Source organism: Salvelinus sp. IW2-2015, unplaced genomic scaffold (assembly GCF_002910315.2).
Source record: "Salvelinus sp. IW2-2015 unplaced genomic scaffold, ASM291031v2 Un_scaffold4687, whole genome shotgun sequence".
NCBI classification, from domain to species: Eukaryota; Metazoa; Chordata; class Actinopteri; order Salmoniformes; family Salmonidae; genus Salvelinus; species Salvelinus sp. IW2-2015.
Window position 1 is genome coordinate 1,393 of NW_019945956.1, and position 12,633 is coordinate 14,025.

Genomic DNA, 12,633 nt, shown 5'->3' on the forward strand with positions numbered 1-12,633 from the left:
CTCAACTCAATTGAGATGGTTTGGAATGAGTTGGACTGCGGAGTGAAGGAAAAGCAGTCAACAAGTGCTCATGTGGGAACTCCTTCAAGACAGTTGGAAAATCATTCCAGGTGAAGCTGGTTGAGAGAATGCCAAGAGTGTGCAAAGTTGTCATCAAGGCAAAGGTTGGCTACTTTGAAGAATCTCAAATATAAAATATATTTGGATTTGTTTAACATTTATTTGGCTACTACATGATTCCATATGTGTTATTTCATAGTGTTTTCACAATGTAGAAAATAGTAAAAATAAAGAAAAACCCTTGAATGAGTAGGTGTGTCCAAACTTTTGACTGGTACTGTATATATTATCATTTTTTGCAGACAACATGCATTACCTCGGCGGACCCCCAGTTGAATTATGTACAGTATGAAGGAAAAAGGAAACCGCACACTGCTCTTGATAGTATCACTGATCTTTAATAAGCTTACGTATCCTCACGGCCTTCGTCAGGGCTTTTTTTTTAAAGATCTTGTTCAACTGTTGCCATGCACCTGCATAAAAGATTGCTCAGATGTGCGAGTTTTTAATTATGTACAGTGCCTTCAGAAGGTTTTCACATCCATTGACTTTTTCCACATTTTGTTGTGTTACAGCCTGAATTTCTGTCCCCCAATACCCCATAATGTCAAAGTGGAATTATGTTCTTAGAAATTGTTACAAATTAATTAAAACATTTAATCTGAAATGTCTTGAGTCAATAAGTATTCAACCCCTTTGTTACGGAAAGCCTAAATAACTTCAGGAATAAACATTTGCTTAACAAGTCACATAATAAGTTGCATGGACTAACTCTGTGTGGAATAATGGTGTTCATTAACATAATTATTTTTGAAGGACTACCTCATCTCTGTACCCCACACATACAATTATCTGTAAGGTCCCTCAGTCGAGCAGTGAATTTCAAACACAGATTCAACCCCAAAGACTATGGAGGTTTTCCAATGCCTTACAACGGTCGATGGGTAAAAAAAAAGAAGCAGATATTGAATATCCCTTTGAGCATGGTGAAGTTATTAATTACACTTTGGATGGTGTATAAATACAATCAGTCACTACAAAGATACAGGCGTCCTTCCTCAGTTGCCAGAGAGGAAGGACACCGCTCAGGGATTTCACCATGGGGCCAATGGTGACTTTAAAACAGTTTGTTACACCCTGATCAGCTTCACCTGTCCTCCTAATTGTCTCCACCCCCTCCAGATGTCGCTTGTTTTCCCCAGTGTATTTATCCCTGTGTTTTCCCTGTCTCTCTGTGCCAGTGTATTTATCCCTGTGTTTACTGTCTCTCTGTGCCAGTGTATTGATCCCTGTGTTTCCTGTCTCTCTGTGCCAGTGTATTTATCCCTGTGTTTACTGTCTCTCTGTGCCAGTTCGTCTTGTATGTTCCAAGTCAACCAGCAGTTTTCCCGTACTCCTGCCTTTGCATTCTCCTTTTTCTAGTCCTCCCGGTTTTGGCCCTTGCCTGTTCTGGACTCTGTACCCGCCTGCCTGACCATTCTGCCTGCCTTGACCACGAGCCTGTCTGCCACTCTGTACCTCCTGTACTCTAATCTGGTTTTGACCTTTTGCCTGTCTACAACCATTCTCTTGCCTACTCCTTTTGGATTATTAAACATTGTATGACTCCAACCATCTGCCTCCTGTGTCTGCATCTGGGTCTCACCTTGTGTCATGATACAGTTAGAGTTTAATGGCTGTGATGGGAGAAAACTGAGGATGGATCAACAACATTGTAGTTACTCCACAATACTAATCTAAATGACAGAGTGAAACAAAGGAAGTCTGTACAGAATGAAAATATTCCAAACATGCACCCTGTTTGCAATAAGGCACTGAATTAATACTGTATTATATGTTTGGGGCAAATCCAACACAACACATCACTGAGCACCAGTCTTCATATTTTCAAGCATAGTGGTGGCTGCATCATGTTATGGGTATACTTGTCATCGGCAAAGACTAGGGAGGTTTTTTGAATAAAAATAAAATGAATAGAGCTAAGCACAGGCAAAGTAAAAAGAGAACCTGTTTCAGTCTGCTTTCCAACAGATACTGGGAGACAAATCCCCCTTTCAGCAGGACAATAAACTGCAAGGCCACTGGAGTTACTTACTAAGATAAGATGACATTGAATGTTTCTAAGTGACCTAGTTACAGTTTTGACTTAAATCGGCTTGAAAATGTCTAGCAATGATCAACAATGAACTTGACAAAGCTTGAAGAATTTAAAAAATAATAATTGGCAAATATTGTACAATCAAGGTTTGCAAAGCTATTAGACTCACAGCTCACAGCTGTAATCGCTGCCAAAGGTGATTCTAACATGTATTGACTCAGTGGGTTGAATATACTTCTCTAATCAAAATATATTATTTTTCATGAATAAAAAAAAAACATGTTTCTTCCACTGAGACATTACAGAGTATTTTGTGTAGATTGTTGACAGAAAAAAAAACTATTAAATCTATTTTAATCCCGCTTTGTAACACAACAAAATGTGAAAACTTTCTGAAGGCCCTGTATGTCATTCACTGGTGGTGCCAATGTGTTGTTGAGCATAATACCATTCATAGCCTACACACATACAGAAACACACACACATTGTTGAAAGACACACACACACACACACACTACACACACATCAGCAGGAACATAGTGTGTAATAGGATTTCATAGAACAAACAGACACAACAGACAAATACACACACAGACAAACAACACACACAGACAAATACACCACACAGACAAACACACACACAGACAATACACACAGACAATACACACAAGACAAAACCACAGACAAACACACACACAGACAAAACACACACAGACAAACACACACACACAGACAAACACACACACACAGACAATACACCACACAGACAAATACACACAGAGACAAACACACACACAGACAAATACACCACACAGACAAATACACACACAGACAAACACACACACGCAAATACACACACAGACAAACACACACACACAAGCAAAACACACACAGACAAACACACACAGACCAAATACACACAGAGACAAACACACACACAGACAAATACACACACAGACAAATACACACACAGACAAAACACACACACACAGACAAATACACACACAGACAGAATACACACAGAGACAAACACACACACAGACAATACACACACAGACAAACACACACACAGACAACACACACAGACAAAACACACACAGACAAATACACACAGCAGACAAACACACACACAGACAAACACACACAGACAAATACACACACAGACAAACCACACACAAACAAGACAAACACACCACACAGACAAATACACACACAGACAAATACACACAAGACAAAACACACACACAGACACAAATACACACACAGACAAACACAACACAGACAAAACACACACAGACAAACACACACACAGACACAATACACACACAGACAAACACACACACACAGACAAACACCACACACAGACAAATACACACACAAGACAAATACACACAGAGACAACACACACACACGACAAATACACACACAGACAAATACACACACAGACAAACACACACACACAGACAAAAACACACACAGACAATACACACAAACAAAATACACACAGAGACAAACACACACACAGACAAATACACACACAGACAACACACACACAGACAAATACACACACAGACAAAACACACACACAGACAAATACACACAGAGACAAACACACACACAGACAAATACACACACAGACAAATACACACACAGACAACACACACACACAGACAAACACACACACAGAAATACACACAAGACAATACACACAGAGACAAACACACACACAGACAAATACACACACAGACAAACACACCACAGACAAATACACACACAGAACAACACACACACAAACAAAAAAAAAAAAAAAAAAAACTTTATTTAACCAGTAGGCAAATTAAGAACACGTTCTCATTTACATTGCGACCTGGCCAAGATAAAGCAAAGCAGTTCGACACATACAACAACACATAGTTACACATGGAGTAGAAAACAAACATACAGTCAATAATACAGTGAAAAATAAGTCTATATACAATTGAGCAAGTGAGGGAGATAAGGGAGGCGAAGGCAAAACAAAATATATATATAAATAAATAAAAATATAAAAAGGCCATGTGGCGAAGTAAAATACATATAGCAAGTAAAAAATAAAAAATAAACACTGGAATGGTTGGTTTGCAGTGGAAGAAAGTGTAAAGTAGAGATAGAAATATGGGGTGCAAAGGAGCAAAATAATAAATACAGTAGGTAAGAGGTAGGTGTTTGGGCTAAATTATAGATGGGCTATGTACAGGTGCAGTAATCTATGAGCTGCTCTGACAGCTGGTGCTTAAAGCTAGTGAGGGAGATAAGTGTTTCCAGTTTCAGAGATTTTTGTAGTTCGTTCCAGTCATTGGCAGCAGAGAACTGGAAGGAGAGGCGGCCAAAGGAAGAATTGATTTTGGGGGTGACCAGAAGAATATGCACACTCTAGGAGCTCAGATGCAAAAATATTTAATTTACCAACGTTTCGACAGGCAAGCTGTCTTCATCAGGTACAATACACAGACACGCGGGATGACTCGTTATATATATAGTGTCAAGACACACAGGTGCTGTAATCATGGCCAAGAGTGGCCTAAATATCATTGGTTAATTTCTCATTTAAAATGGCATAGAAAGAGCAACATACAATAAATACAAATGGATAACATTACGATCATAGACTCACTAAAGACCACACAAGCCTACAAACAACCACAATGCGAAAGTCACAACACAGTTTTCTACTCCGCTAGCCAGCACCTCGCCTAAATAGGTGTGCGTTTCTTTTTCTTCTAGACCAAGAGAGATGTACCTGCTGGAGCGCGTGCTACAGGTAGGTGCTGCTATGGTGACAGCGAGCTGAGATAAGGGGGGACTTTACCTAGCAGGGTCTTGTAGATGACCTGAGCCAGTGGGTTTGGCGACGATAAGAAGCGAGCCGAGCCACGAAGAGTGTACAGGTCGCAGTGGTGGTAGTATATGGGGCTTTGTGACAAAAACGGATGGCACTGTGATAGACTGCATCCAATTTATTGAGTAGGGTTGGAGGCTATTTTGTAAATGACATCACCAAAGTCAGAGATTGTAGGATGGCAGTTTTACACAGGGTATGTTGGCAGCATGAGTGAAGGTGGATTTTGTTGCGGGAATAGGAAGCCAATTCTAGATTTAACTTTGGATTGGAGATGTTTGATGTGAGTCTGGAAGGCGAGTTTACAGTCGAACCAGACACCGTAGGTATTTGTAGTTGTCCACATATTCTAAGTCAGAGCCGTCCAGAGTAGGTGATGTTGGACAGGCGGGCAGGTGCAGGCAGCGATCGGTTGAAGAGCATGCATTTAGTTTTACTTGTATTAAGAGCAATTGGAGCCACGGAAGGAGAGTTGTATGGCATTGAAGCTCGCCGTGGAGGGTTGTTAACACAGTGTCAAAAGAAGGGCCAGAAGTATACAGAATGTGTCGTCTGCGTAGAGGTGGATCAGAGAATCACCAGCAGCAAGAGCGACATCATTGATGTATACAGAGAAGAGAGTCGGGGTCCAAGAATTGAACCCTGTGGCACCCCCATAGAGACTCGCCAGAGGCCCGGACAACAGGACCCTCCGATTTGACACACTGAACTCGATCAGAGAAGTAGTTGGTGAACCAGGCGAGGCAATCAGACGAACCATGCAGCCGAAACGCGTCGGTTTTTTAAACAACCTGTTGTTGCTATTGAACATGCCATACTAATAAAGGCATTTAATTAATTATATGAAGAGTGCCTTGGTCCTCCTTTCTTTTTGATGATCATTAGAGAAACCAAGGCTGTCGAGTCTGCCGATGAGGATGTGGTGATTGACAGGAGTCAAAAGCCTTGGCCAGGTCAATGAATACGGCTGCACAGTATTGTTTCCTATCGATGGTTCGGTTAGATATCGTTTATGGACCTTGTAGCGTGGCTGAGGTGGCAAACCCATGACCAGCGTCTGAAACAGATTGCATAGCGGAGAAGGTTGGTGGGATCGAAAATGGTCGGTTAATCGTGTGTTGACTTGGCTTCGAAGAACCTTAGAAAGGCAGGGTAGGATAGATATAGGGTCTGTAGCTGTTAGGGTCAAGAGTGTACCCCCATTTTGAAGAGTGGGATTAACCGCAAGCTGCCCTTTCCAATCTTTGGATCTCACGACGACCGAAAAAGAGGTTAAGGGCTTATAATAGGCGGTGCAACAATCAGCAGATAGTTTTAGAAACGAACAGCGGTCCAGACTTATCTAGCCCGCGACTGATTTGTACAGGCGTTCCAGATTTTGCAGCTCTTTCAGAAACATCAGCTGACTGGGTATTTGGGAAAGAGAAATGGGAAAGCTGGTGGCGAGTAAGCAGAGGGGCAGGGTGCTGTTGACCGGTAGGGTAAGCCAGGTTAGAAGCCACACATGGCCAGCCGTGAAAAAAGCTTATTGAAGTTCTCAATATAGTGATTTGTCGTGGTGACAGTGTTCTTCTTTCAGTGCAGGTGGGAGCCTGGGAGGAGGTGTTCTTTATTCTCCATGGACTTTACAGTGGTTCCAGAACTTTTTTGAATTTGTGTTGCAGGTAAGCAATTTGCTTGCTTGAAAAAGCTACCTTTGGCTTTTTCTACTGTGTGTATATTAGGTTCTAGCTTCCTGAAAGTGTGTGCATATGCACGGGGCTGTTCGATGCCTAATGCAGAAGCCATAGGATGTTTTTCTGGTGTTTGTATTAAGGGCAGTCAGGATCAGGAAGAGAACAAGGGCTATATGCATGTTCCTAGTTCTAAAGTTTCTTGAAATGGGGCATGCTTGTTCAGATGGTTGAGGAAAGGCACTTTCAAAAAAATATGCCAAGGCATCCTCTATCTGACGGGATTGAGAAATATCCTCCAGAGATGACTCGCAGGTTCGATTTAGAAAGGGCCTGCTCTGGTGATAGATGTTTCAGGAGGTTTGACCATGGATGAATTGGAGTCGTTTGACCGCTGACCCTTACGATGGCAGGGGCAATGAGGCAGGATCGCTGAGATCTTTGCGTTGAGAACAGCAAGACGGTCGTATTATGGAGGGAAGTTGGTTAGAGATATCTAATGAGGGTACAGTGTTTACGGAATTGTGGTGGTACCTGGTAGTTATTGATCATTTGTGAGATTGAGGGCATCAAGCTTAGATTGTAGGTTGCGGGGTTTAGCTAGTTCTTCAAATTTAGGTCGCCCTAGCAACAACGAGCTCCTGAAGATAGATGGGGGCAATCGTCTTCACATATGTGTGTGCAGCAGCACCGCTTGGGGGCAGAGTGTGTGGTCTATAGCAGGACGGGGCAACGGTGACGGAGACTTTATGTTTTTAGAGAGGTGGATTTTTAAAAGTAGAAGTCAATTGTTTGGAACAAGACTGGATAGTAAAACAGAACTCTGCAGGCAAATCTTTGCGTGAGATTGCAACACCGCCCCCTTGGCCATCTATCTTGTCTGAAAATCTTGTTGCTAGTGGTGGGGGATTTAATATGTCAGTAATTTGGTGGACTTCTAAGCAGGATTCAGACACGGAGGGCTTAAAATACATCGGGTTGGCAGGAGTGTGCCTAAAGCAGTGAACTATAACAAACTTAGGAGGAGCTTGTAATGTATGATGCATGAAACCAAGCTTATTACGGTTACAGAAGTCATAAAAGAGAGCGCTTGGGGAAAGGACTGGAGCTAGGATCGTGAGGGCCTGGATTCACCTTACATCCACAGAGGAACAGAGGATGAGTAGGATAAGGGTACGGGCAAAGCATTGAGATACGTTGGTCGTCTAGAACGGTCTAGAACAGAGACGTAAAAAGGACGTTTTCTTGGGCGATATATAAATAGCTGTCAAGGAATAATGTACGACAAAGGTAGGGTAGGGTGTGTGAATACGTTGGATTGTAAACCCAGTATTGAGTATGATAGGAGAGATATTGGTCTCTAGAAACATCATTGAAACCATGTGATGTCATACATATGTGGGTCTGGTGGAACTGAACAGGTTGATATGGTCGTATAGTAGCGGGCTGAGGCTCTACAGTGAAATCAGCCAATAAACACTAACCAGACAGCAATGGACAAGGCATATTTTACATTAAGAGAGGTATGCTTATATCGCGTTGATTCAATAAGCGGTCCAGGTGAAGCTAGTGGTTTTTGGTCAGGGTCCAGACGAGCTGGGCCGGGTGATGGCTATCTGTAGCATAGATAGCATAGGTGAGGTCTATTTTTGACACCTCGTGAGTCGGTCCGATCGGTAGATTAGTGGTTCCGTTGTGTAGAGGGATTCAACTCACATTGGCAAAAATAATATAGTGACCAAGAAAAAAATTGCATACGATATACTTATCACAGATACAGCCCGATAAGACAGCTAACGATTCTAGGCGAGCCCCCAGATGAAGCGTTCATGGTACGTCGCGTGCAACGGAGACGGTGCCAGTTGGTATAACTCCCTCCGGCAGCTATAAACGGTCGGCAGTCAGTCGTGGAAGCCCAGTGGGCTCGTGATCGCAAGCAAAAAATAGAAATAAAAATCGGGTCGTGATAGGTGACTGTAGCCCTAGAATGGCCTGTATGGAACATCCTCAGCTGCTAGTCCGTGGAATGATTTACGACGTTTGCTCCGGGGAAGGACGTAAGCCAATGTCACACACGGTTTGTCAGGCTAGCTTAGCTGCGAATAAGGTGTCCAATGTTCCAGAGGCTGCCGGCTCTGGAATCCGGGGAGAACTGGAAAAAAAAAGGCCGGTATCCAGCTCCGTGTGGTCGCGTTGCACAAAAAGTCTGCCAGGTTGAATTCGAGTCTAAAGAATAGCTTGATTGACACAAAACGTGGCCAGGCTGAAACACACGACTAGCACAGCAAAAACCGGCTAATTCTGGCAGCTCAGATTAGTTCTGCAAGCTTTTCCGCTAGTCGTTGGTTTAGGCTTTTTCTGCCTACTTCTGATTAGCCCCTGGCTAGCTTTCTTGATAGACCCTGGCTAAGCTGGTCCACATGTGAGGAATTTGCAGATTTATGGTAATAATAATACTTTTTTATTTTAATGTGGTGAGGCGGGTTTGCGGAAAGCTTTTTGCAGGAAAGCTTTGTAGTTTGAGTTCGTTGGATTATAAAATGCATATTTAAGAGTATATCGAGTAAAAGGTGTAAATATTATATACAGTCAACGATCATACGAGGACAAGAAATGACGTCTGAACTGCTAAAGCATCTTGGAACGAAATGAAAAGAAAATACACACAACGACAATAACACACAGACAACACACACACACACAATACACCACAGAATTCAAACACTCGACTACAGACAAATAGGGCGACATACAAAGAGCAGCGTTTGATGTCACATGAAATTTTGAACAGGGCATTTTATGATTTCATTGTATGTTTGTCTATTTTAAAATTCAATTTTTATACAGTGTTCCTCATCAATTTAACACCCAATTCCCCATAAGAACAAATTAAACAGGGTTTTTAGACAGTTTTTGGCTATTTTTTATTAAAAGTAAAAAAACAGAAATCCTGTTAGTTATCATAAGTATTCAAACCTTTGCTATGAGACTTGGAACTTTAGCTCAGGGTGCCTTCTGTATTTCATTAATCATCCTTTGAGAGTCTACAAACTTGACTGTCTGAAGGCCACCTGTTGGGTAATTCAATGACTTGGACATTGATTTGAAAGCACACACTCTGTCTATATAAGGTCCCACATTGACAGTGGCTGTCAGAGCAAAAACAAGCCTATGACGGTTCAAATGAATTGCTAGATTTAGAGCTCAGAGACCAGAATTGTGTCGAGGCACAGATCTGTTGAGACGGGTAAACAGAACTTTATTTTAGCAATGAAGGGGTCTCAACGAACGCAGGGGGTGGAAGAAGTTGAACCACCCAGACCTTCCTAGACTGGCCGTCTGGCCAAACTGAGCAATGGGGAAGAAGGGCCTGGTCAGGGAGGTGAGCAAGAACCGAGGGTCACACTGACAGAGCTCCAGAGATTCCTCTGTGGAGATGGAGGACCTTCCAGAAGGGACAACCATCTCTGCAGCACTCCACCAATCAGGCATTTATGATAGAGTGGCCAGACAGGAGCCACTCCTCAGTAAAAGGCACATGACAGCCCACTTGGAGTTTGCCAAAAGGCACCTAAATACTCTCAGACCATGAGAAGCAAGATTCTCTGGTCTGATGAAACCAAGATTGAACTCTTTGGCCTGAATGCCAACCGTCACATCTGGAGGAAACCTGGCACCAACCCTACGGTGAAGCATGATGGTGGCAGCATCATGCTGTGGGGATGTTTTTCAGTGGCAGGGACTGAGAGACTAGTCAGGATCGAGGCAAAGATGAACGGAGCAAAGTACAGCGAGATCCTTGATGAAAACCTGCTCTAGAGCTCTCAGGACCTCAGACTGAGTCGACTGTTCACCTTCTAACAGGACAACAACCCTAAACACACAAACAAGACAACGCAGGAGTGGCTTCGGGACAAGTGACGGAATGTCCTTGAGTGGCCCAGCCAGAGCCCGGAACCCAATCTAACATCTCTTGAGAGACCTGAAAATAGCTGTGCAGCAACACTCCCCATCCAACCTGACAGAGCTTGAGAGGATATGCAGAGAAGAATGGGAGAAACTACCCAAATACAGGTGTGCCAAGCTTGTTGCGTCATACCCAAGAAGACTTGAGGCTGTAATCGTGCTTCATCAAAGTACTGAGTAAAGGGTCTGAATACTTACGTAAATGTCATATTTCCGTTTTTTTTTTTTTTCTAAATTTGCCTAAACGTCTAATAAACTGTTTTTGCTTTGTCATTATGGGGTATTGTGTGTAGACTGATGAAGAAAAAAAAACTATTTAATCCATTTTAGAATAAGGCTGTAACCTAACAAAATGTGTAAAAAGTCAAGGGGTCTGGATACTTTCTGAAGGCACTATAGGTGTGAGATGACACAGCAGACAGGGAGAAGTGGGTGGGGGGGGACTCCTCTTCAGGATACATAGCGGTCAACACCTCACATGTCCCTTTAACTGGCCAGGTGACTCATATAACAATAACCTTTGTAGGTTATAGGTGTTGCAGGTAGTCATAGCTATGAGTCAGGAAAATGAATATCCTCTGTGAAAACAGGAATCTGAAAATAGATTATGGTAACTAGCTGATAAGCATGCATACTGCTGCAGAGAGAGAGAGAGAGTGACAGAGTGGCAGCGAGAGAGAGTGACAGAGAGAGAGACAGTGGCAGAGAGAGAGAGAGAGAGAGAGAGATTGACAGAGTGAGAGAGAGACTGAGAAAGAGAGAAAGAGAGAGATGCGCCATTAGTTGTGTAACCACATGGATGGCTCATTCCTGGAAGTATGAGAGCCTCTCGTTCGTGGAAATATAAATATCTAGAGAGGCTCTTTGTAGGGGTGTTGAAGTGACCTCAGATTTATAGGGAGGGATGTTCGATGGGTAGTGTGATATGCAGAGTAACTACAGCAGGTAGAGAGAGGCTCTCTTCTGTGTAAAACTCTCCCATAGACACACATGAGCAACATCAAAAGGGGTCAGTTCACTGAGTGTTTTTKAAATATATCTAATCCTATACGTAGCTATATAAATTCTGTATGGGCGGGGTGAGTGAGTTGAGTGTGTGGCTGTATGGGGAGTGAGTGTGAGTGCCTGGAGCTGGGTTGGTTCAGTGTTCTAACTGTGGCCCTCCTCTCTCTGTGTGCTCTCCAGCCTCCCTGCCTGCCTGCCTGCCTGCCTCCCACACAGCCAGGGCCCAGTGTGAAACTACTGTTGGCTGACAGGTAGCTCTGTCTTAAAGGAGTGATAGTGAAAGCAGAGAGATGTCCATAGATGACCAGGTGGTCAAAGCTGTGCACCTCTTTCCCGGTCAAGTCCACCACTATGCGCGCGCACACACACACACACAACACACACACCACACACACACACACACACACACACACACACACACACACACACACACACACACACACACACACACACACACACACACACACACACACACACACACACACACACACACACACACACACAGCCCAGTTCGCTTCACCAAACAAACACACTAAATAGCCCAGAGCTGCTTGCTTGTCCTTGGCTCTCTCTGAGGGGAGAGACCTTATCAGGGGCCTCTCAGATGGAAAGGGTTGAGAGGAGAAGAGGATGAGAGTAAGAGAGGATGAGAGAGGAGAGGAGAAGAGGGAACAGCATGGCCCAAAGCTGCATGAGCAAGAGAGCTCTCTGACTGTGATCCGTCGCCCCACACACACACACACACACACACAACACACACACACAACACACACACCACACACACACACACACCACACACACACACACACACACACACACCACACACACACACACACACACACAGCTCTTTGACACTTTATCCGTGATCCACCTCCCACACACATTCAATATATACACAAAATCTCTTCCTTTCTCTCGCCCCCCCTCTCTCTCTTTCCCCCCCCTCTCCCTCC